Source organism: Anomaloglossus baeobatrachus, chromosome 3 (genome assembly GCF_048569485.1).
Source record: "Anomaloglossus baeobatrachus isolate aAnoBae1 chromosome 3, aAnoBae1.hap1, whole genome shotgun sequence".
Classification (NCBI taxonomy): domain Eukaryota; kingdom Metazoa; phylum Chordata; class Amphibia; order Anura; family Aromobatidae; genus Anomaloglossus; species Anomaloglossus baeobatrachus.
In genome coordinates, this window is record NC_134355.1 from 455,761,983 (window position 1) to 455,785,286 (window position 23,304).

A 23,304-nucleotide genomic window follows, 5' to 3' on the forward strand; every position below is an offset into this window, starting at 1 on the left:
TGTTAGACTATAGGTTGACCTTGAGTGGATTTAAGTTTATTTTCAACTTTTAGGGTATGTGCACACGCTGCAGATTTGGTTACATAGTTACATAGTTACTTAGGTTGAAAAAAGACCTAGGTCCATCTAGTTCAACCTTCCTCCACCAGTTCTACATTTAGTCACTAAGTCATTTATAACCAACAATGTTTTGTGTACTGAGGAAATCATCCAGCCCTTTTTTAAAAGCTGTTATAGTATCTGCCATTACTACCTCTTGTGGTAGTGTATTCCACAGTCTGACCGCTCTAACTGTAAAGAACCCTTTCCTATTTAGGTGTCGGAATCGCTTTTCTTCCACTCGCAGTGAGTGCCCCCTGGTCCTTAGTACTGTCTTTGGAAGAAATAAGTCAAGTTGGTCAAGAAATAAGTCAAGAAATAAGTTGGTGAAGACATTTTCTGCATCAAATCTGCACCTTCTGGCAGAAAAACGCACCAAATAATGCATGTGGTAATGGTGCAGTTTCAGTGAGTTTTTTTTAACAAGTGTTGTTTTTAGTGCAGTCAATGGCTGAAAGAGCTGGAGAAAACGCCCCAACAATTGACATGCTGTAGATTGTTTCTGCACCAAAATCTGCACTACATGTGCAAAGAAAAAGAAAAGCCACTTCAGAAATCTCAGACTTTGCTGACAAAATCTGCATGCTGACTAGGCATTCAGATTTTGGTGAGATTTCTCAAAAGTTTATTAAAAAATGCACTGTGTGCACAAGCCCTAAAACTACAAAACTATATGAGGGTATAAAGGCTTTCTAATTGCAAAACATAACAGTCTCTTCTGGAGAATCTATAAAGCCCACTTTACACGTTGCAATTAGTTGTACAATCGCATTTGCGATGTGACACGCCCAGGTTGCATACGGGATCTATGAGATTTCACGTTGGTCGTTCATTTGCTGTCACACGAGCGTTACTAGTCTATGTTAAATTGGTCAATTTTGTGTGCGATCCTTTAGATCATGTGTTCTGTGACGTATGCATTGAGCACCTTTTTTTTTTTTTATTTATTGACTTGCCAAGCGTGTGTAATGTGTAGGGATGCGTTTTTACTATGTCATCTGCCATTCAGCTCTGCTACATGGCCGCTAACAGCAGACACAGACAGCCATGTAGCAGCGGTGAATGGCAGATGACAGCAGACACAGACAGAGCCGCACTGTCAGAATGAACTCGGGTGAACTTCACCCGACTTCATTGTCATGCTGCGGCTCTGTCTGTGTCGCGCCCTGATTAGCGGTCACCAGTGAAGGATTCACCGGTGACCGCTAATCCCCTGAGTAAGTGAAGTTAGCAGCCCTCTCTCATATACTCACCAATCCCCGATCCCCGGCGCTGCACGGCATTCACACTGCTCTGGCGGCTTTTACTGTTTTGAAAAAGCCGGCCGCCCATTAAACAATTTCGTATTCCCTGCTTTCCCCGCCCACCGGCGCCTATGATTGGTTACAGTGAGACACGCCCCCACTCTGAGTGACAGGTGTCACACTGCACCCAATCACAGCAGCCGGTGGGCGTGTCTATACTGTGTAGAGAAATAAATAATTAAATAATTAAAAAAAACGGCGTGCGGTTCCCCCCATTTTTAAAACCAGCCAGATAAAGCCATACGGCTGAAGGCTGGTATTCTCAGGATGGGGAGCTCCACGTTATGGGGAGCCCCCCACCCTAACAATATCAGCCAACAGCCGCCCAGAATTGCCGCATACATTATATGCGACAGTTCTGGGACTGTACCCGGCTCTTCCCGATTTGCCCTGGTGCGTTGGCAAATCGGGGTAATAAGGAGTTATTGGCAGCCCATAGCTGCCAATAAGTCCTAGATTAATCATGTCAGGCGTCTATGAGACACCCTCCATGATTAATCTGTAAGTTACAGTAAATAAACACACACACCAGAAAAAATCCTTTATTAGAAATAAAAACACACACATATACCCTGGTTCACCCCTTTAATCAGCCCCAAAAAGCCCTCCTTGTCCGGCGTAATCCAGGATGATGCAGCGTCGCTTCCACCGCAGCTGCATGGAGGTGACCGGAGCCTCAGCAGACACAGCCGCTCCGGTCACCTCCACACAGCAAATGAACACAGCCGCGCGATCAGCTGCTGTCACTGAGGTTACCCGCGGCCACCGCTGCATCCACCGGTGGCCGCGGGTAACCTCAGTGACAGCAGCTGATCGCGCGGCTGTCTTCATTTGCTGTGTGGAGGTGACCAGAGCGGCTGTGTCTGCTGCGGCTCCGGTCACCTCCATGCAGCTGCGGTGGAAGCGACGCTGCATCATCCTGGATTACGCCGGACAAGGAGGGCTTTTTGGGGCTGATTAAAGTGGTGAACCAGGGTATATGTGTGTGTTTTTATTTCTAATAAAGGATTTTTTCTGGTGTGTGTGTTTATTTACTGTAACTTACAGATTAATCATGGAGGGTGTCTCATAGACGCCTGACATGATTAATCTAGGACTTATTGGCAGCTATGGGCTGCCAATAACTCCTTATTACCCCGATTTGCCAACGCACCAGGGCAAATCGGGAAGAGCCGGGTACAGTCCCAGAACTGTCGCATATAATGTATGCGGCAATTCTGGGCGGCTGTTGGCTGATATTGTTAGGGTGGGGGGCTCCCCATAACGTGGAGCTCCCCATCCTGAGAATACCAGCCTTCAGCCGTATGGCTTTATCTGGCTGGTTTTAAAAATGGGGGGAACCGCACGCCGTTTTTTTTAATTATTTAATTATTTATTTCTCTACACAGTATAGACACGCCCACCGGCTGCTGTGATTGGGTGCAGTGTGACACCTGTCACTCAGAGTGGGGGCGTGTCTCACTGTAACCAATCATAGGCGCCGGTGGGCGGGGAAAGCAGGGAATACAAAATTGTTTAATGGGCGGCCGGCTTTTTCAAAACAGTAAAAGCCGCCGGAGCAGTGTGAATGCCGTGCAGCGCCGGGGATCGGGGATTGGTGAGTATATGAGAGAGGGGGATAGACTGACATGGACAGAGAGTGAGGGACATAGATAGTGACGGACTGACAGAGATTAGTGCATGACAGACATTGTGAGGCGCTTCAGAACGCAGCTTTTCAGCTGCGCTCTGAAGCAGACCTTTTTTAAGCTGCGGTGCAGAGCGCACACCTGCGCACATAGCATCAGACAACAAAATCGTATGAGGGATGTCACACGTTACAATTGACTAGGTTCGTGCAACAAAACGCTCAATTCTAGAGAATGATACGATGTGTTTGCGATCAACGGTTTTGCGTTCAATCCTGATCGCATGTAGCTGTCACACGCAGATACCTCACAAACGATGCCGGATGTGCGTCACTTACAACTTGACCCCAACGACGGATTGTGAGATATATTGAAGCGTGTGTAGCGGGCTTTACTCTGAAAAGCTCAGCCTTATGTTTTACCTACATGGTTGCTCATTATTATGTTTTACCTACATGGTTGCTCATTAGCGTAAATCAGTGCCACGTAGCATCTCATTTCCCGTTCAGTGGCTTTTATAGATCTGTGTGAAGCTTAATTCTAAGGCGATATGCTTTAATAAATAGACTATCCACTTGGAAAAGCCTTACACTTTATTTGTTGTTTTTGTTTGGCTCCCAAAAATTGGAAAGCATTTTTTTACATTGTATATGCCTTTTTAAATCATGTTTTACAAAGTTTTATGCTTTATTGTTGAAATGCCTATTCACATCAAAAATCATAGAATTAGGATCACATGATTTGTAATTTAAGAAATGTATTATTAGGAATCTGTCAGTCAGTTTGACCCTCCCCCTAAGCCCTTTATATAGAAAAATAGCTTAGAAAAAGATGGACTTATTGGTACCTATATATTTTGAATTCAGTGCTTAAATTTTGAGACATTTTTATTTTTTGTATGCAAATAAACTGTTAAGTGCAGTGGGCTGGAGAAAGCACTTGGGCTACATGTAAATATAAACAGTTCAGGGAAAAGGGTGGGTCAAATTTACTGACAGATTCCATAAAATTGCCACCTAAAAAAAACAACTAATAACATTTCAAACCCACCAGAAGCTTGTTACAGAGAAATCCAACTGTACGCCATGCTGCATTTGTAAAAAAGACACTCAGTAGAAAATGCAAAATATTTAAATAAAAATACCTTGTTAGTATTTTGTTTACTATTTCATATGTAATTACTTAAAGCTAAGATACAGCTGTTTTTTTCTGGAAATAAAATGTGTTTTTCCTAAATACGTTTTTTTGCAAATACACCAATGATGAAATGCATCCAACCCTTCTTTATCCATCTTTCTTTCAAATAACTCATTTTAATGTTAGGGCATTGCGTGAGGACAATGTACCCAGTGTCTCTGAACAATACTTCATTCTTCATAAAGCTGAATTTGATATGTTGCAATGCCATACATTTTGTGTTGCTTTACTATACTTTATTTTGAATAAGTAGGAAAATCCACTATGCTTTATAACATGAATAATCCAGATTTCCAGGCAACCAGATCAATATTTAGAGGTCAGAAAGCATGAAAAAGTAGAGCATATCTATATATATACAGCAATATTTTATCTCCTCTTGGCCTTTTATCCTTTGTTACTGGATGACATATTAAACACAGACTTTTTATAGTACTGAAAACTGCTCCCTTCCTGGAAATGTGCCTTTGCATAAAGAACTGTCTGTATGGTTTTCCAAAACCCATTGAATTTTCTTGTACTTGCTCTTTGACTTATAGCCAGAAATCTTCTTTATGACCAACCAAAGCTCTCTGTTGTACACAAATACCTGGAAAAATGACCAATAATTAGCAATATCAAATAACTTATTAATATTATTTAACTTATTTCCATTAATATTGTCACGTTGTTTATAGTTAAAGCAGGGGACAGGGGCTCCTAGATGGCCCTCAGCCTAAGGGGGCTCTAGCTATCCCTGATCTCAGAGATACCTCTGAAAGTAAGGATGCCTAAGCCACCTTCCTGGTCTTGCTCCTGACTAGCCCTAGTCTATTAACCCCTACAACCCGGGAGGATTGGGACAGGAGTGTGATTAAATACACAGAAATAAATAAACAGAGGAAACCAAAACTCTATCTCACAGCACTCTCACACAGAGGTATAAGACAACAAGTAATAAGAAGGAAAAAAAAAGAGCAGGGAGGAAACAACAAGATGATGGGTGAACTCCACAACCACGCTAAGAAAAATGAAATACAATCCCCAGCAGGACAGGGACACAACAGCACAAAGACTAACGCAGCAATAAACTATAGTCGGCATGGGAAGACAGATTCCATTATCTTAAAAAGGCAAGGAGCAAATGTCATAGGTTTCCAACAACGGCTAGAGTCGAACACCAAGAATTCAGCCTACATAGATTCCAACAGCAAACGGCTCAGCAGATCCTTCCACCTCCAGGCCTAGCTTCAGAATGAATCAGAATCCCCAGCACCCTCTACTGGGAGAAGTGACCATATATAGGAAAAGGTAGGAGTCACCAACCAGAAGCACCTGAGCCAGGAATCAGAAGCTGCTGGAAATTAAAACTGACATTAGCACTTCCAGCACCAAAGGAAAGAGAAATACATTTAATATGAGAAGTCTCAGATGCAAAGAGAAACTCTGGTCTAGATCCTGTCACAGGTCTCTAAGAGCAGAGAGACAGACGTGATAATAGCGTGGAGTGTCAAAATCTGTAGAGTGACCGGTGTCTGATGCTGCCATAACAGTCTGACAGTTTTGAGCAACACTCAGTGTGACAAATATTAGGAGAAATTGTGAAATAGTGATATAAAAAATGGTTTAGTGGAAAAAATAAATATAAATTATATGTTTAATTGCACATTTCACAAATTTTCATTTTTAAACTTACATTAGTGATGAGTGGGTGCTTGAGCTCCATGTTCGAGTCCCTGTCCTGCATGTTTCGCAGTTGTTAGACAGCCAATCAACATGCTGGTATTGACTGCCATACATGATAATGCCGTTACCAATGGTGGCATAACTATGATAGACTGGCTGCATCGCGACATTGTGTCTTATATAAGACTTGGTGACGCGATTCTTTTGCATATTATCCTCTGGAAAACGTTCAGGGAGAATTCATGTATGAGGAAGAACTTAGATTAGGCAGTGTTTAATTGTTATTGCTGTAATGGTACACTGCTGCTGCACCATTAAAACAAAGGTCCTTTTTAGGTCTATATACTGTCCTTTCTCTAGTAAAACTGCTTTTCAGTGTAGGGACAGCTGATGGAGGAGGGATAGTTTTGGATTAAAGGTATATAATAATTCTATGTGCACTGTCAGTGAGCATTAGAAGAGAACCAAGCAAGTCACTTTGTGAGTGTTGCATGTTTCTGATCTTCGCATTCACACCTTACAATGTGCACTGAAAATGTGCTTGTTGGTTCAACACTTCACTGCAGGCGAGAGAGTGCACTGCCACTGTGCATTGACAGTAATATCGTACAGTGACAAGTGAGCTTGTGCTGAGTGTTCATTGGCATTACCAACTAACGCATGCTCAGTAGAGAAGCAACTAGCCCAGCCCCTAAAATGCATGTCATCGAAAACACTTAGTTTGGGGAGGGTACAGAGACTATGGCAGTGACTGCAACCTCTGCTGCCTGATGGCATTAAAGTATCCTAGCAGATAAAGAAGCAAACTAAATGTCAACAAACTGAACGTTGGTAAACAAAACCCCACAAACTAGTTAGAGAGATTAGTGAGGGAAAAATAGGGACTTTTTAGTTAAAGTGTATTAGAAAAATTATTAGATTATTACATTAAATAGACACATTTAGGATTAAAATCAATGATAGTTCTGGACTACCCTTTTAATTTTTGTCAGAGGCAAAAAGAAACTAGGAAATGAAGGGCCTCAAAGCAAATGATTGAAAACATCCCCACTTCCCACATTTCATATCTTAGAGCCCTTTTTAATTTTGTTACATGCCTTCCCTTTCTAGGTACTGTATAGGTTTCTAGGTGATACAGGTTAATATTAATAAATGTAATTTTGCAAGAGTTTATAGTAATATAAAATGACTTACCTCTACACTGTACGAAACAGCAAAAAGTAGGATAAGCATTCCCAGTATTTCTATCCTCCAGTAATAGGGAGTGCAGACAAGCTAGCATAGGAGAGAAAAAGCAATGTTCCAGTGTATAAAATTCAAAGATAACAAATAGAACCAGTCCTTTGCAAGTGCAAACATATAAAATCTATAAATATACAAATTATATTTATAGATTTTTCACTAAAACTGTATGTCACCCACACAGTATATTGAACATGTTATTACTTCAATCCAATAAGAACTGGATGGATGGGAGGCATAACTTCATAAGGAGCTAAGGAGTTACCGTGCATCCTAGCCATATACCGGTTACATTTTCATGATCTCAGTAACGGGATGAATGACTGCCTGGATATTGACCCATTCTAGCACCCTGGGGTAAAGAGATATATAGAACAGCTAGTAGAGGCCAGGTAGAAAACCGTTTTTGGTCTTCAAGTGTAACAGGGGCCCGGCCGGATCTGATGGCACCAAAACCGCCTCTCTATGTCCCTCTATTAAAAAGTTATAGTATCATCCATCATAGGTTTTGGAAAATCAGCCACCAGACCTAAGGGTAAGAAAACTAGGACCATCTCAGGGGTGAGAAAGGGAGTGACCGACTAAAAGGTTAACTACTCGTGCAAGGCTGTGGCCTGATGTTCTCTTCTAAGGGAAGCCACGCAGTCATATCATGTTGGAAGAAACCAGAAACTGCTGGCACCACACACCTCCCACATGGATATGCAGAACCAAGGCCTAACATCCAACTGTTAACTAATTTTTGTATTATCCGCTTATACTAATTGAACTACCACCTGAAGACCCATCTCTTCCAACAAGCCTACAACCTACAATAACCCTCAGTCCAGTACACCACTGCACAACCAGCTCTGTCCTCACCTATTGTACCCTCACCCATTCCCTGTTGACTGTAAGCCCTCGCAGGCAGGGTCCTCTCTCCACCTGTACCAGTCTGTTACATATACCCTTGTTCACTTATAAAGTGCCTTGGAATAAGTGGCGCTATAATAATAATAATTAATAAAATTTGCATATCTGACCATCGTATATGTACAGTATATCCATTGTGTATATAATGTTTTGTTCAATGTGCCCTTAAGGTGATTAAATTTCAAATTTAACATTGGGCTGATTTTTGTCTCGATCCACAAATTCACACGGTCATGTTCCTGGTTTAACATTACATGCTAAAAGACCTGGTCTTTGGCGCAATATAATCCTGATAAAGCACCAGGCTTATCTCTAACGAGCAACTTTCTTACCAGGCTAGCAAGGCTCTGTTTCACTCGTGATAGTGAAAGGGATCTTTTAGCCTCTCAGGGTTGTGAGCAAGTGTTGTGCCATGCCAGCAGTCAATGGGTCACCCTCTCTCACTCCCCTTGCCTCCCTGTGCCCATGTGGACATTTGGTGTCTGTGTAAAACTTTACCCAAATGACATTACCTATCCCCAGGGTTGGAGAATGTCAAGGTGAAAATGGGGAAACTGTACCACGTGACCCCGACGTTTTAGTGATGTCAGGCGGGGCTGCGAGGTGCGTTTCTTCACATCAACACTTTCGGCCATGACTGCATACTTTTACCTTCACCTGAATAGATGTGATGGCTATACACTGAAGGATTAAATCTATTTGTGCTGCTGACTAGAAAGTTCTGATTTGCATATGAGAATATTGCAACAGAACTCTGGGTTCATCTTACCAATAAATATTTTTTTCATGGCTCAATAATGTTATTTTTATGCTTTTTTTGCACATCAGTTTTTAGTATTTAGTTTCCCTTATCTATCAATGGCAAACAATTGCTAAAATACAGAGAGAAAAAAAAGAGAAAAAACTTGACACTATATTGGAATTAAAACTACTCGCTATTTGCTGCGGCAAACTGATAAGGCTAACATTTAATGTGTGGTGCTCGGCCTCTAGTTGTCAGTGAGGGAGAAAATGAAAAAAGTAAGAAGGAAGTGTTACTAAACGTTTGAAGTAAAGGCAGTCTCTTTATTTCAAATTCATAAAAATGGCAAATTCTGGGAATATCCTGGGGAGAGAGGGTACAATAAGTGCACAGTAAAACAGACGATGGCGCTGTGACGCCCTGGCGCCGCCAGGTTGTCACAGAAAACATACACCCCACACAACACCTTCCCACACCAGGTCCTATCAGGCACAAAATCCTAGCCACCCCCCTCAGGGTAAGAAGGACACACCAGTGGGCAGGACCAGGCGGATTGGAAGCGCCCACCTAGGGGTCTTTAGGATCCGGGGGCGGGAACAAGTTATTTTCGAGTTTCTAGTCTGAGTTGAAGTTTGGAGGTCAAGTGGAGTGGAGTCTGTGACAGTGACAGACTGTCAAAGAAAAGCTGAGACTAGTGAAGTGTAGCCAGGGTAGTGGCCCTGGTCTACTGGCTAGGTGGCAAGCAGTGGACCATGTCCAAAGGCGACGGGAGTCCAGTCGCGGGAAATCCAAAGTGGACCGGGACAGGGTTGGAGCCAGCCAGTACCGACAGCAGAGATCCGGTCCGGAAACGGCGCACAGGCGGGGTACCTGGACCCTAGTTAGAAGACGGTTGCAAGCCCCTTCTCTAATTCACCAGGCCTGGAGGAAGGTTTCAGACATTGCTTCAAAAGTGTTAGCCCAGATAGAGCGAAACGGCAGCCCACCGCGGGGGATAGGGTATCCGCAAACACCCACTGAAATCCCAAGGGTCAGTTTTCACGGGCACATCTCCCAACCAGAACATACAGGGAGCGGACTTCCCCATTCCATACGGAATTGTCCAGAATTGAGGAAAATTACAGAGTGCTGGAGGAAGGGGCATCAGTACACCAGCCGGGTCTGGGACCAGAGTACACCCGAACGCGGCAGCCGGCCACTGACACCCTTGTTTACCAACAGACTTGTGTGCAATTATTCATCAGTGAGTACACAAACATCCCTCGGTCCGGCCCGGCGCGCCACCTTCAGCCTACATCACTCCCCGTGTCCTGGACACTGAGCCCTGTGGCATCCACCCCTACCCACGGAGGGATTAACATCCAGCTGCCATTCCATCATCCCCGGGTGCTCCCCAACAACAGCGGTGGTACTCCATACTACCACACACCATGGGTGGCGTCACAAAGTTTCTACAGCAATCCTCGTACATATACATCATCTTTTATTTGAGTGTCTGCGCGACCCCTGGGTCCGGAAATCCATCGAGCCACTGGGGATCCGGATCCGGGCAGCCCGACTGCTGATGTGGAGACGGCACTCCTCAAAACCTGGCGTCACAAACAGGATTGTAACCCATGCACCTATCTGGTGGAAGTGTGCCTTGTGTTGGACTGTAAACGGTGCTCCGTTTTAAAATTTTTCATCAGCCGCCATTTTGCCGCCATTTTTGGGCGCGAAAAACAACAAGCCCGGCATCTTCTTCCCCGGAAAAGGGAGCGAAGTTGAAACCCCGCCCTCTGGGAATGCGGGCGGAGGTTGGTGATTCCCCAGACAAGAAGCACAAAGGACAGTGGATCCCGCGGAACTACTGTCGAAAAACCAAGGGGGAAGAACCGGAGAGATGTCGGCGCCCGAAAATAGTGGTGGAGCAGCAGCCCCTGCTGAAGCGGCGGCACCCGCGGCGGAGCTGAATGACGGAGAAGTGGCGGCTCCCACTCCGGACTCAAGAGCGGTAGCTCCGATGGTCCTGGCAGTCACCCAAGTGATGCTGAAAACCTAGCCTTATGTGCCTGGCGCTGCCTGGTTACCTCAGTATGATGGACGACTCGATGCCCTGCAGGTATTCAAAAAGAAAATATGCACTGTTCTTGATATGTACGCCATGACTGGCAAGCAGCACGCATTAGTGGTGTTGGGACAGCTAACCGGCGCCGCCGAGCAGGAAGTAGAGACTTGGGCCGAGGAGGACCGGACCTCGGTAGCCGCCATTTTCGACAAACTACAAGTTGCTTTTGAAACCCACTTGGAAGGGGAATTACGGATGATGTTTACAATTGCCAGCAGCATCCCCAGGACAACATCCGGGACTATGCCTTGAGGCTACAAACTGCCCTGCGCACCCTGAGGCAGATAGACTCCATTACTGAGCCGAAGAGCAATAAGATGCTGGTAGAACAGTTTCTGCAGAGGCTGGGGTCAGCCGAAGACAGTAAACAGCTCCGGCTGTGGGCCCTAGAACATCAGGACTTGAACTTTGCGGTTTTAAAGGATTGGGCCATTAAGGCTTTACAAACGTCAGAAGCAATTGATCCCATACCATCACCTTGGCCGGCTGGTACTTCTTACATGTCTGTGAAGCCTCCTCTGCTGGCCCTACCAGAGTTCCTGATGACCTGTCGTCCCAAGTTCAATACTGTAGTGTTCGAGTTCGGTTCGTCGAACGGCAGGTGTGTTCGGCGAACTTTCGACGAACGTTCGACGAACACCTTCGAACCCCATTGAAAACAATGGCAGGCAAACACAAACACATACAAACACATTATACATGTACATAAACAGTTAATAAAAATTGCCATTACACTTACAGGTCCCTGCGATGCGTCCTGCAGACTCTGTCTCCCGACGCTTCTCATTCCGATCATCGCAGCGCCCTTCCAGTAACCAGAACTGATGATAGGACCTTCCGTGAAGTCGTCATAGCATGTGACCAGTCACGTGTGTATTATCTCATTGTCTGCAGACTGGTCACATGTCTAGACGTCATGCTAGGTCCTATCAGTGCCTCTCTCCGGTACGCGGTGCTCGTTTGAGCATCTCCGTGTACCGGCGAGATGCTTTGGCACATGCTTGGCTCCCCGTTCCTGCATGTAGGCGCTCTTTATAGAGTCAGCCCGCATGCAAGGACTGGATGCCACAGCCGGTGAATAGCGGCACCGGGAATCAGGTGATCGAAGATCACCATTGCTATAGTAACCCGCCTGTCAGATTACTATTTCAACAGTGGCAGCAGTGACGTCACCACTTACAACTCGCAGCCTCTGCTCACTCACTGAGTAATTACACTGCACGGGAGCAGCAGTGTCTTCCTCCCATGCAGTGCTGTCTGATGTAGCAGAGCTGCATGGGTTGAAAGAGAAAGAAGACAGAAGACCAGGATCATGGAGGGGTGAGAGGGAGTAATAAACATGGAGTCTCCAAGTGTGTCTGTGTATTTATTTCTATTAAAGTATTTTTTCTCTGTGTGGTGTCTTTTTTTTAACCCTTTATTGGAGATTCTTAATGGCCGGGTCAAACTTACTTGACATTCAGAATGTCTGGCTTAATACTGGCTAGTAAAACAAAGCTAGTATTAACCTATTATTACCCAGCAAGCCACCCGGCAACAGGGCTGCTGAAGAGTTGGATACAGCACCAGATGATGACGCTTCTATGAAAGCGCCATTTTCTGGGGCAGCTGCGGACTGCAATTCGCAGCAGAGGGGCCCAGAAAGCTCGGGCTAACCTGTGCTGAAGATTCCAATCCCCAGCTGCCTAGTTGTACCTGGCTGGACACAAAAATGGGGAGAAGGCCATGTCGTGTTTTTTTTTTGTTTTTTTTTATTATTTCATGAAATAATTATAAAAAGGGCTTCCCTATATTTTTAGTTCCCAGATGGGTACAAATAGGCAGCTGGGGGTTGGGGGTAGCCGTACCTGCCTGCTGTACCTGGCTAGCATACAAAAATTTGGCGAAGCCCACGTCATTTTTTTGGTGGGCAAAAATCTCCTGCATACAGTCCTGGATGGAGTATGCTAAGTCTTGTAGTTCTGCAGCTGCTGTCTGCTCTCCTGCATACACTAGTGAATGGAGCATGCTGAGCCTTGTAGTTCATGAAATAATTAAAAAAAAAAAAAAAGAGGTGGGCTTCGCCCAATTTTTGTATCCAGCCAGGTACAAATAGGCAGCGTGGGATTGGAATCTGCAGCACAGGGTGCCCAAGCTTTCTGGGCACCCCTGCTGCGAATTGCAGTCCGCAGCCGCCCCAGAAAATGGCACTTTCATAGAAGCACCATCTTCTGGCACTGTATCCAATTCTTCCAGCTGCCCTGGTGATGGGTGGCTCGCTGGGTAATAATGGGGTTAGGGCTAGCTGTATATTATCAACTGGCCCTAAGCCCGAAATTCATGGTGTCACACCAATATTAGACATGGCCACCATGAATTTCTAGTACAGATAAAAAAAAACACAACACAGAAAAATATTTTTATTGGAAATAAAACACAATACAATTAGTGACTCCATCTTTATTGAAATAAAGAACCCCCCTCCGCAGTAATCCTGGGTCAAGGGTCCCGCGCCGTCCAATCCGGATCCAATATCATCTGATCGGTTTGCTGGAAGGCAAAGCGATCAGATGATGTGTCAGGTTCAAGGGCCTGAATCACATGACACAGCGGCTGATTATATAAACGGCTTTTATACAATCAGCTGATGCATCAGTGCAAAAAAAACCTACACATTTCTGTGCAGACTCCTGTCCGACAGCATCAGCTGATAGTTTAGCCGACCGGGTGGTAAAAAGCCGGCCTCACCGCTCGACTTGTAGTGTCAGCTGATTCCGTCAGGTGACCGCATCAGCTGATCATCGCCAGGTCTGAGAGAGAGAGAAGAGAGAGAGAGAAGAGAAGAGAGAGAGAGAGAGAGAGAAGAGAGGAGAGAGAAGAGAGAGAGAGAGAGAAGAGAGAGAGCAGAGAGAGAGCAGAGAAGAGAGAGAGGAGAGAGAGAAGAGAGAGGGAAGAGAGAGAGAGACACACGCAGGCACTACCGCCCCCATCCTTATCACCGCACACACAAGCACTACCGCACTCATCATCATCCTCGCACACACACTCAGGCACTACGGCACTCATCATCATCACCGCACACAAGCACTACCGCACTCATCATCATTATCCTCACACACACAAGTACTACCGCACACATCATCATCCTCGAACAAAACGCAGGCACTACCTGGGTGAAGTCTCCGGTGACAGCGCGGCTCACTTCAGTTGCTGCGTGGAGCTGACACAGAGCTGTTGTGTTCTATGGCGCTCCCTGTCAGCTTCATGTAGCAGAGCTGAAAGCGTTGTGTGGATTACTTCGGACCTGGAGGTGTTTGGGATAAATAAAGTGGTAAATGAGGGGTTTTTTTTGTCTTTTATTCCAAATAAAGAATTTTTTGGGTGTATGTGTTTATTTACTTTCACTTACAGGTTAATCATGGAAGGTATCTCGGGGAGACGTCTGTCATGATTAACCTAACCTTATTACCCTGATTGCCACCGCACCAGGGCAATTCAGGATGAGCCGGGTAGAGTCCCGGGACTGTCGCATCTAATGGATGTGGAAATTCTGGGCGGCTGCTGGCTGATATTGTTAGGATGTTGGGCTCCCCATAATGTAGCACTCTCCATCCTGACAATACCAGCCTCTAGCCGTGTGGCTTTATCTTGGCTTGTATCAAAATTGGGGGGAACCGCAGGTTTTTTTATTTATTTATTTATTTATTTTGCTGCACGATATAGACCCAGCGGCTGTGATTGGTTGCAGTGAGACAGCTTTCACTCATCGTGGGGGCGCAGGGGGGCGGGGAAAGCAGGGAATACCAGATTGAATAATGAGAGGCAGCCATTTTCAAAAGAAGAAAAGCCGCCATAGCTTTGTGACAGCCGTGCAGCGCCGCACCCGTGATCGGTGAGTAGGAAAGAGAGAGGGATTGTGCTGGGGACACAGGACACATGCAGATACGCAATGTGCGCACATAGCCTTACTGTGAAAATCCACGCTTTTGGTGATCGAACCGTTATCGAATGGTAACTCGAACGGCCGAACTTGAAGCAAATTGTTAGAGTTCGTCGAGCGACTCTAACACTGCCCAAAATCACTCGAATTTGAAATTGGCGAATCGTTAGATTCAAACATTGTTCATCTCTAGTAAGGACGTCGCTAGGTTTCTCGCGACTCTACAGCTCCAGCCAAAGGCCAAGCCTCCAGAAAGGATCCAGCTCGCTAACAGCCTGGAAAACGTCCCGTGGATGCAGAGAAGGGACAACAACTGGTATGGACAACCTGTCTGTTACAAATGCGATAAGACTGACCACTATTCTCGCCAGTGTCCTTTAAACGAGCAACCCCTGAGGCCAAGGGCCAGTCCTCAGGAATAGACCCACAAGGCCCAGCCACTATTGAAACTGGTGGCTAACCTCCAAGCCAGGGGTCCCCCAAGCTTGGGGCCCTTGAGATGGATTGCCAGGTAAGGAACTTTTTACCCGGCACGTGTAGGCCTTACCCGGAACTTCTGTGGACTGGGGAAAAAGGGTGCCCACCATTCTAGCGGTGGCACCAAGTAACCAGGTTGTTTGGGTGGCGGGTGAAGAAGAAGGGAATGTAATGTTTGAAGTTTAGCAACGCTTAAGAAATGTGCCTCCCATATAGGTAAGAAATGTTTTACCTTGTTTTTACCTTTTCCCGTTTCTTTTAGAAAAAAAAATAAACGTCAGTGTTCGGACAGCCCGCGGACGGGCTGTATTCAACCAAGGGGGAATGTGACGCCCTGGCGCTGCCAGGTGGTCACAGAAAACATACACCCCACACAACACCTTCCCAAACCAGGTCCCATCAGCCACAAAATCCTAGCCACCCCCCTCAGCGTAAGAAGGACACACTAGTGGGCAGGACCAGACGGATTGGGAGCGCCCACCTAGGGGTCTTGAGGATCCGGGGGTGGGAACAAGTGAGTTTCAAGTTTCTAGTCTGAGTTGAAGTTTGGAGGTCAAGTGGAGTGGAGTCTGTGACAGTGACAGACTGTCAAAGAAAAGCTGAGCCTAGTGAAGTGTAGCCAGGTTAGTGGCCCTGGTCTACTAGCTAGGTGGCAAGCAGTGGACCGTGTCCAAAGGCGACGGGAGTCCGGTCGCGGGAAATCCAAAGTGGACCGGGACAGGGTTAGAGCCCGCCAGTACCGACAGCGGAGATCCGGTTCGGAAACCGTGCACAGGCAGGGTACCTGGACCCTAGTTAGAAGACGGTTGCAAGCCCCTTCTCTAATTCACCAGGCCGGGAGCAAGGTTCCAGACATTGGTTCAGAAGTGTTAGCCCAGATAGAGCGAAACGGCAGCCCACCGCGGGGGATAGGGTATCCGCAAACACCCACTGAAATCCTGAGGGTCAGTTTTCGCAGGCACGTCTCCCAGCCAGAACATACAGGGAGCGGACTTCCCCGTTCCATACGGAGTTGTTCAGAATTGAGGAAAATTACAGAGTGCCGGAAGAAGGGACATCGGTACCCCAGCCGGGTGTGGGACCAGAGTACACCCGAACGCGGCAGCTGGCCACTGACACCCTGGTTTACCAACAGACTTGTGTGCAATTATTCAACAGTGAGTACACAAACATCCCCTGGTCCGGCCCGGCGCGCCACCTCCGGCCTACATCACTCCCTGTGTACTCGACACTGAGCCCCGGGGCATCCACCCCTACCCACGGAGGGGTTAACATCCAGCTGCCATTCCATCATCCCCGGGTGCTCCCCAACAGCAGCAGTGGTACTCCATAATTACACACACCGTGGGTGGCGTCACAAAGTTTCTACAGCAATCCCCGTACATATACGTCCCCTTTTATTTGAGTGTCCGCGTGACCCCCAGGTCGGGAAATCCCTCGAGCCACTGCGGATACGGATCCCAACAGCCCGACTGCTGACGTGGGGGCGGCACAGCGCCGTTTCATGCTGGCCTGTGATTCAACGGGTCTGTAAAAAAAAGTTGAAGCGCAGGCCAGCGAGAAACGGCTGTTGTCTGTTTTTACTGTGCACCTGTTGTACCCTCTCTCCCTGGGCTATTCCCAGAATTTGACGTTTTTATGGACTTTAAATAAACAAACTGTACTTCAGTGGGTGCCACTTCCTTCTTACTTTTTGGACATCAGTGGCATTTAAACTGGTTATCTACTGTTCCAGCACGATTCCATCCATCTGTGTTCAGATGTGTTTTTTGTAGCACCAATGTTCCATTCAGCTGAAATTTACTTGACTCTGCACCCCTGTTCATGAGATTGATCCTAGAAATCCTACTCTGATCTTTTTCTCTACAGGATCCCCTTTTGCTGCATTATTGTCAATATACTCTTGATACCACAGCATGATGAAACTTCCCGAGGTTGCCAGTTTTAAAAATACTGCCCTTACTAATCTAGCATAGATGACCATAACACATGTAAAGTCATTTAGATGGCTTGATATTCTCATTTTAATGTGAATTCACACTAAAACTGATCCAGAGTAAACTTGGCCATTTGATTTCATGATGCACTCTGGGGTCACATGTTAAATTTGTATACAGAAATGCACCAATTGTGAAAGGGCAGGTGTATTTGCTAAAGTGCCCATTCAATAAGAGTCAATCTCCAAGTATTTTAGGTAATTTTGTAACAAAGCAACTTACACAAGTAATTTAACGGGCAATTTTTCATTATTGCATACCTCCATTCTGCGGTAAAGATCCTCAATGTCCGCAAACAGCATAAACAAAAAGGCAATCAGATGGGCTAACATTAGTATGCAAAATACATCTGTCAAAATAAAACCCAAAAATAAGCTTTAAAGACTAATGTATATTTTAACAGTCAAGAAATGTTTTTGTACAGTTTGTTAAAAAAAAGATACAAAGTATAACACAATTGTAGTGTGGGCTGCGTTCTCCAACATGGCACTATTAAAACATACTAATAAATATGTCAAGGAAATGACCAAATTAGGATTCCATTTCTACTACTTAAATTTGTTTCTATCCTTTAAAAAGTGAGCACCAAACAATCCCTGCAATATTAAATTACATAGCCAAACAGATATACTCACTCCCACCTGCATGAGCACTGGCTGCTCACCTCTGCTACATTCTCTTTGTTTATTTTTAGTTTATTTTTTAAATTAAAGTGAACCAATCTCCAGGATTTTCCTATATAATCTAAAGCTAGCGCTATACTGGCACTGTCAGGCTCATTCTATACATCAAGTCTGTAAAATCAGCAGCTTGTTGAGTGACAACAGCTGTCGATCAGCTGATAGCTGGGGTGGGTATTCATAGTTATCCCCTCCCTCTGTTACTTATGCTAATTCTATTATACATTTGTTTTACTTTGTGAGTAAAAGGACCTGTGCTGATGTCATACCCATGTGACAAGAAGGATCAAGGCCTCTGCTAACAGAAAAAAATGTTGATTCCTGCTATAAGCTATGTTGGCTGAGGACCCGCCCCTTCTGATCTCATGGGTATGACATCAGCACAGGTCATTTTAGTCACAAAGTAAAATGATTTTATAATAGAATTAGCATAAATAACAGGGGTAGGACAGACATTCAGGGGGCGAGAATCACAATGAATACCCTCAGCTGATCGGCAGCTGCTGTTTCCAAAGGGGTTTCCAAACTTTTTTTTATCTCCTTGGAGACTTTTGCCAATGCAAATTCATGAACCATGTGGGGGAACTTCTCCATCCCATTTCGTAAGAAAGAGCACCACAAGTCTTTTCTCCAGTTATTCACATAAGAGGTGCATTTGGGCCATTATCCCATTGTATGAATGTATCTTTCATTTTTTTTCAAAAGATAAAGGTGAGGCAAATATGAGACTTGCAGGCCGCAGTCACTGCTCCCTTCATGCTTAATTTGATTCCATGGGTTCTAAGTGCCACCAGGGGCATAATAACTAATAGGCAGATCCGTCTGTCAAATGAACATGTTGACAGACTGAGTTTTCTCAAAATGAACAAGGCCTGGATTGTTCCTGGCTTGTGAACTACAGTAGATGACATAAACGGAACATAAAGCTAATTAAAATTTTGTTTTTTTTCTTATGTATTCCCATGCACTCCTGTTGTGAAACATTTTCGAGTTTGGGGATCCCTCTTGTGGTCAGTCCTGGTGGTGCAGTTGATTTGTGGAATGAAAGCCACACACCTGTAGAGAATTGGCAATCAGGTTCAGATTGGGACTATATAACTGAGAATTTTCTCTTGTTACTTGCCGGTGCTCAATGGTCTCCTGTGTGTTAAGGACATTCTGAAACCAGCCCTGCTCACTACCAGAACTTCTCTCAGATAAGTGGTCTTTGTACCTCTGCTGTTTATTTCCCACTTTTTGTTGTATTTTTCTACTTTGATACTAATGCTTGATTCCTATTTTGTCTATGTGGAGTTCTTGGTGGGAGTGTCTGTATACTTAGCTCCATGATTCTGCAAGGTATTTTGTTTGTCATGCTTGGTATTAATTCAGTCCCTCATCTATATTAGTGTATGGGATCCCAGTAACATCAGAGTGTTGATACAGTGGGGGAGAGGTTGTGTGACCTCAGGATTTTTCCATATCAGAAGTGCTGGTATATATTAGGGTTATTTATGGTTTCAGACAGTGCTCCTTCCCATCCTTTCCTATGAAGATAGTTTGGGCCTCACCTTTGCTTAATCTGTCTTTTCTAGCTCTGTATTGTGTTTTCTATATCACCGTGGCCTTTACATGTGGGGGGGGGGCTATCTATCTATCTTTGGGGACTGCTCCAAGGAAGATTAGCTTGTCAATAGCACCTTTAGAAATATATTTACTTAGAAAATTGGTGACATGTTCAATACTTATTTCATCTGCTGTATGTGTATATATACTGTGTATATATACACACGTGCACACACACACGTAAAAGTTATGGGGCATGCAGAACTATAATTTTTCAGTATATGTATAAATAATAACATCAACACTTACAATTTGTATACATTGGTTTTCTAAAAGGACTTCCTTTAGAGAACACATATTCAGCAATGATGAGGTGTATCCCGCTCACAGGCCACAGTGTGGTGGTCAGAAAGTTCTGAGACTGACTATGTGTCATCATCATTGTTTGGTTGTCAAAAGTTCCATTAGGAAGAAGACAAGCACTGAATAAGAAAAATATACAGGAAACAATGCTTTATTAGCCATTATTCTAAAGTGACATGTAATTTAAGAAAAAAATTGCTAAGCATTTGAATCTATCCCATTCTTAATAAATCTGTTTATATGAATACATGAATAAAGGAATCAGATCACTCAGTAAAACAGATGGGGCTGCTGTAGAGCCCACCCTTGGACATGGGGCCTAGTCCTGCTTGGTCTGTGCCCTCTGCCTGTGGGTGGTGACAGGCTGTCACTGACAGCCTGTGCAGGATTATAATCTCCAAAGGATCTGCATTGTCAGCAAGTAAGGTTTGGCTTAGGGCATAGGATGGTGGGGTCCACTAACACCAGGCACTTGTTTCTTAAATGGCAAAACCTGGTGCTTTAGTTACCACATCCTATCTAATATATACATCTGAGTATATGTATCTGTATATGTGTATGTGTATGTGTGTGTGTGTATGTCCGCTTAAGGAATCCATCCGTTCGCATTTACAATCATGAAATTTTGCATAGCCACCTCATTTGACTCAGGGAACGTCATAAACTATGCTTTGAGGGGACATTTTAACCCTGTGCTTTACAGTTATTCCACTCCAAAAAAAAGTTTACTTAGTGTTTGGATGTGGGAGGTAATTTATGATTGTTTTTTGACAGTTAGCCTGGATATATATCAGGTGGTCTATAGCAACCAATCACAGCTCTGCTTCTATTTTGCTACAGGTCATTGATAGGAGCTCTGATTGGCTGCTATAGAAAACGAAGGACAGTCTTGGGTGGCACGGTGGTTCAGTGGTTAGCACTGCAGTCTTGCAGCGCTGGGGTCCTCGGTTCAAATCCCACCAAGGACACCATCTGCAAGGAGTTTGTATGTTCTTCCCGTGTTTGTGTGGGTTTCCTCTGGGTTCTCCGGTTTCCTCCCAAAATTCAAAAATATACTGATAGGGACCTTAGATTGTGAGCCCCAGTGGGGACAGTATTGCTGATGTATGTAAAGCACTGTGGAATTAATAGCGCTATATAAATGAATAAATTATTATTATTATTATTATAAGAAGCTTATGTGTCAGTTAATATGATTTCTGTGGTGAGAGAGAGAATTGGAGGGAGAGTGATATAGTGGGAGAGAGGATGAGAGAGTGGGAGAGAGGGAGAAAAGGAAAGTGGCAGAGAGAGGGATAGTGGGAGAGACAGAGAGAGAGACTTATGTGGGCTTCACACGGTATGATCTATCGTGCGATTGCACGAGCGATTGTACCCGCCCCCGTCGTTTGTGCGGCACGGGCAATTTGTTGCCCGTGTCGCACAAAGTCGTTAACCCCCTGTCACACGCACTTACCTGCTGAGCGACCTCGCTGTGGGCGGCGAACATCCACTTCCTGAAGGGGGAGGTACGTTTGGCGTCACAGCGACGTCACACAGCGGCCGGCCAATAGAAGTGGAGGGGCGGAGATAAGCGGGACGTAAACATCCCAAAAAGAAAAATAAACGATTTTTTAAAAATGAGCGACTTGTCAAAGATAAATGATTTGCACACGATTTGCAAACGTTTTGCGCCGCTCGTAGGTGTCACACGGGACGACGATACAGGAGGTGCATCACAAAAACCGTGACCCCGATGATGCATCGCACGATAGATCGTCTCGTGTGACGCCCGCATAAGAGGTACTTTACACGTTGCAACATCGGTAACGATATATCGTCGGGGTCACAGTTGTGACGCACATCCGGCGCCATTACTGACATCGCAGTGTGTAAACCCTAGGAGCGACGATCACTGATCGCAAAAATGTCAAAAATCGGTGATTGGTGACTCGTCGCTCCATTCCATAATGTCGTTACTGCTGCAGGTACGATGTTGTTTGTCGTTCCTGCAGCACCACACATCGCTGTGTGTGAAGCCGCAGGAACGACAAACATCTCCTTACTAGAGTTGAGCGCAGTTCGCGGTTCGAGGTTCTCCAGTTTGCGGCTTGAGTGATTTTGGGGGCTGTTCTAGATCGAACTAGAACTCGAGCTTTTTGCTAAAGCTCGATAGTTCTAGATACGTTCAAGAACGGTTCTAGCAGCAAAAAGCAGGGCTTTTTACAGCTACAGTGTGCAGGAGCCATCGCTGGCAGTCTGCCAGAAGCTGGTAACCAAGATAAACATTGGGTATCCAAGCAAAGCGCTTTGGTTAGTAACCCGATGTTTATCCTAGTTACGTGCAGGAAGCCCACACTTCCCCGCTCAGCTCACTCAGCCCCCTCCTGCACGCGGTATGTACACACACACACACACACACTCACACTCACCTGTCCCCAGCCAAGCAGTCCACGACACTGACGTCCTCAGCGCCACCCACTTCGCACTCCGCCGCCAGCACACATGGCTCCGCCCACCTGCACTCTGCACACATGGTCCCGCTCGGCTTACCTGCGGTGATGAAGTCCCGACCTCAGCGCTGTCACTGTCCTCCATGGCCGCCGCTTGTCACATCACCTTCTCTCGCTTCCGACCCGAGACTGACTAGCGGTGACGTCACGGGCCTCTCGCGATACTTGGCTGTGAAGGCGGCGGTCATTGAACTCAGTGACAGGTGCTGTCAGCAGTGCAGGAGATCAGCGCAGGTAATGTACCTCGCTGACAGCAGCACTTGTCATCCCCTGCAGTGACCTGGGCTGACCCATTGATGTTAGCTCAGGTCACTGCACTGCTCTCTCAGCCAAAGGGGAACATCCTGCTCTTCATTGACTGGGACAGTGTGGATTGTCATGGCAACCCCTTGGATTACACCAGACCTGTATTTGTTTTTCTTTCTAATAAATTGGTTAAAGAGGGAATGTATTGGGGAGTGTTTTTTCAAATAAAAATGTGTTTGTCGTCTATTTTTTTTTATTACTGACTGGGTTAGTGATGTCGGGTATCTGATAGACGCCTGACCTCACCAACCCCAGGGCTTGATGCCAGGTGACATTACACATCTGGTATTAACCCCATATATTACCCCGTTTGCCACCGCACCAGGGCACGGGATGAGCTGGGGCGAAGCACCAGGATTGGCACATCTAATGGATGCACCACTTCTGGGGCAGCTGCGGCCTGCTATTTTTAGGCTGGGGAGAGTCCAATAACCATGGACCTCCCTAGTCTGAGAATATCAGACCCCAGCTGTCTGCTTTACCTTGGCTGGTGATGCAATTTTGGGGGGGACCCCTACGTGTTTTTTTTTTTTTAATTATTTATTTAATTTAAAAAAACAGCGTGGGGTGCCCTCAGTTTTGGATTACCAGCCAAGGTGAGGCTGCCAGCTGTGGTCTGCAGGCTGCAG

At 45.4% G+C, this 23,304-nt stretch overlaps 1 pseudogene; it reads right to left on the bottom strand.

Annotated features, from left to right (window-relative positions):
* Positions 1-4,640: 4,640 nt before the first annotated feature.
* Positions 4,641-23,304, bottom strand: part of LOC142297273 (putative cation-transporting ATPase 13A4) — a 332,303-nt pseudogene continuing 313,639 nt past the window's right edge.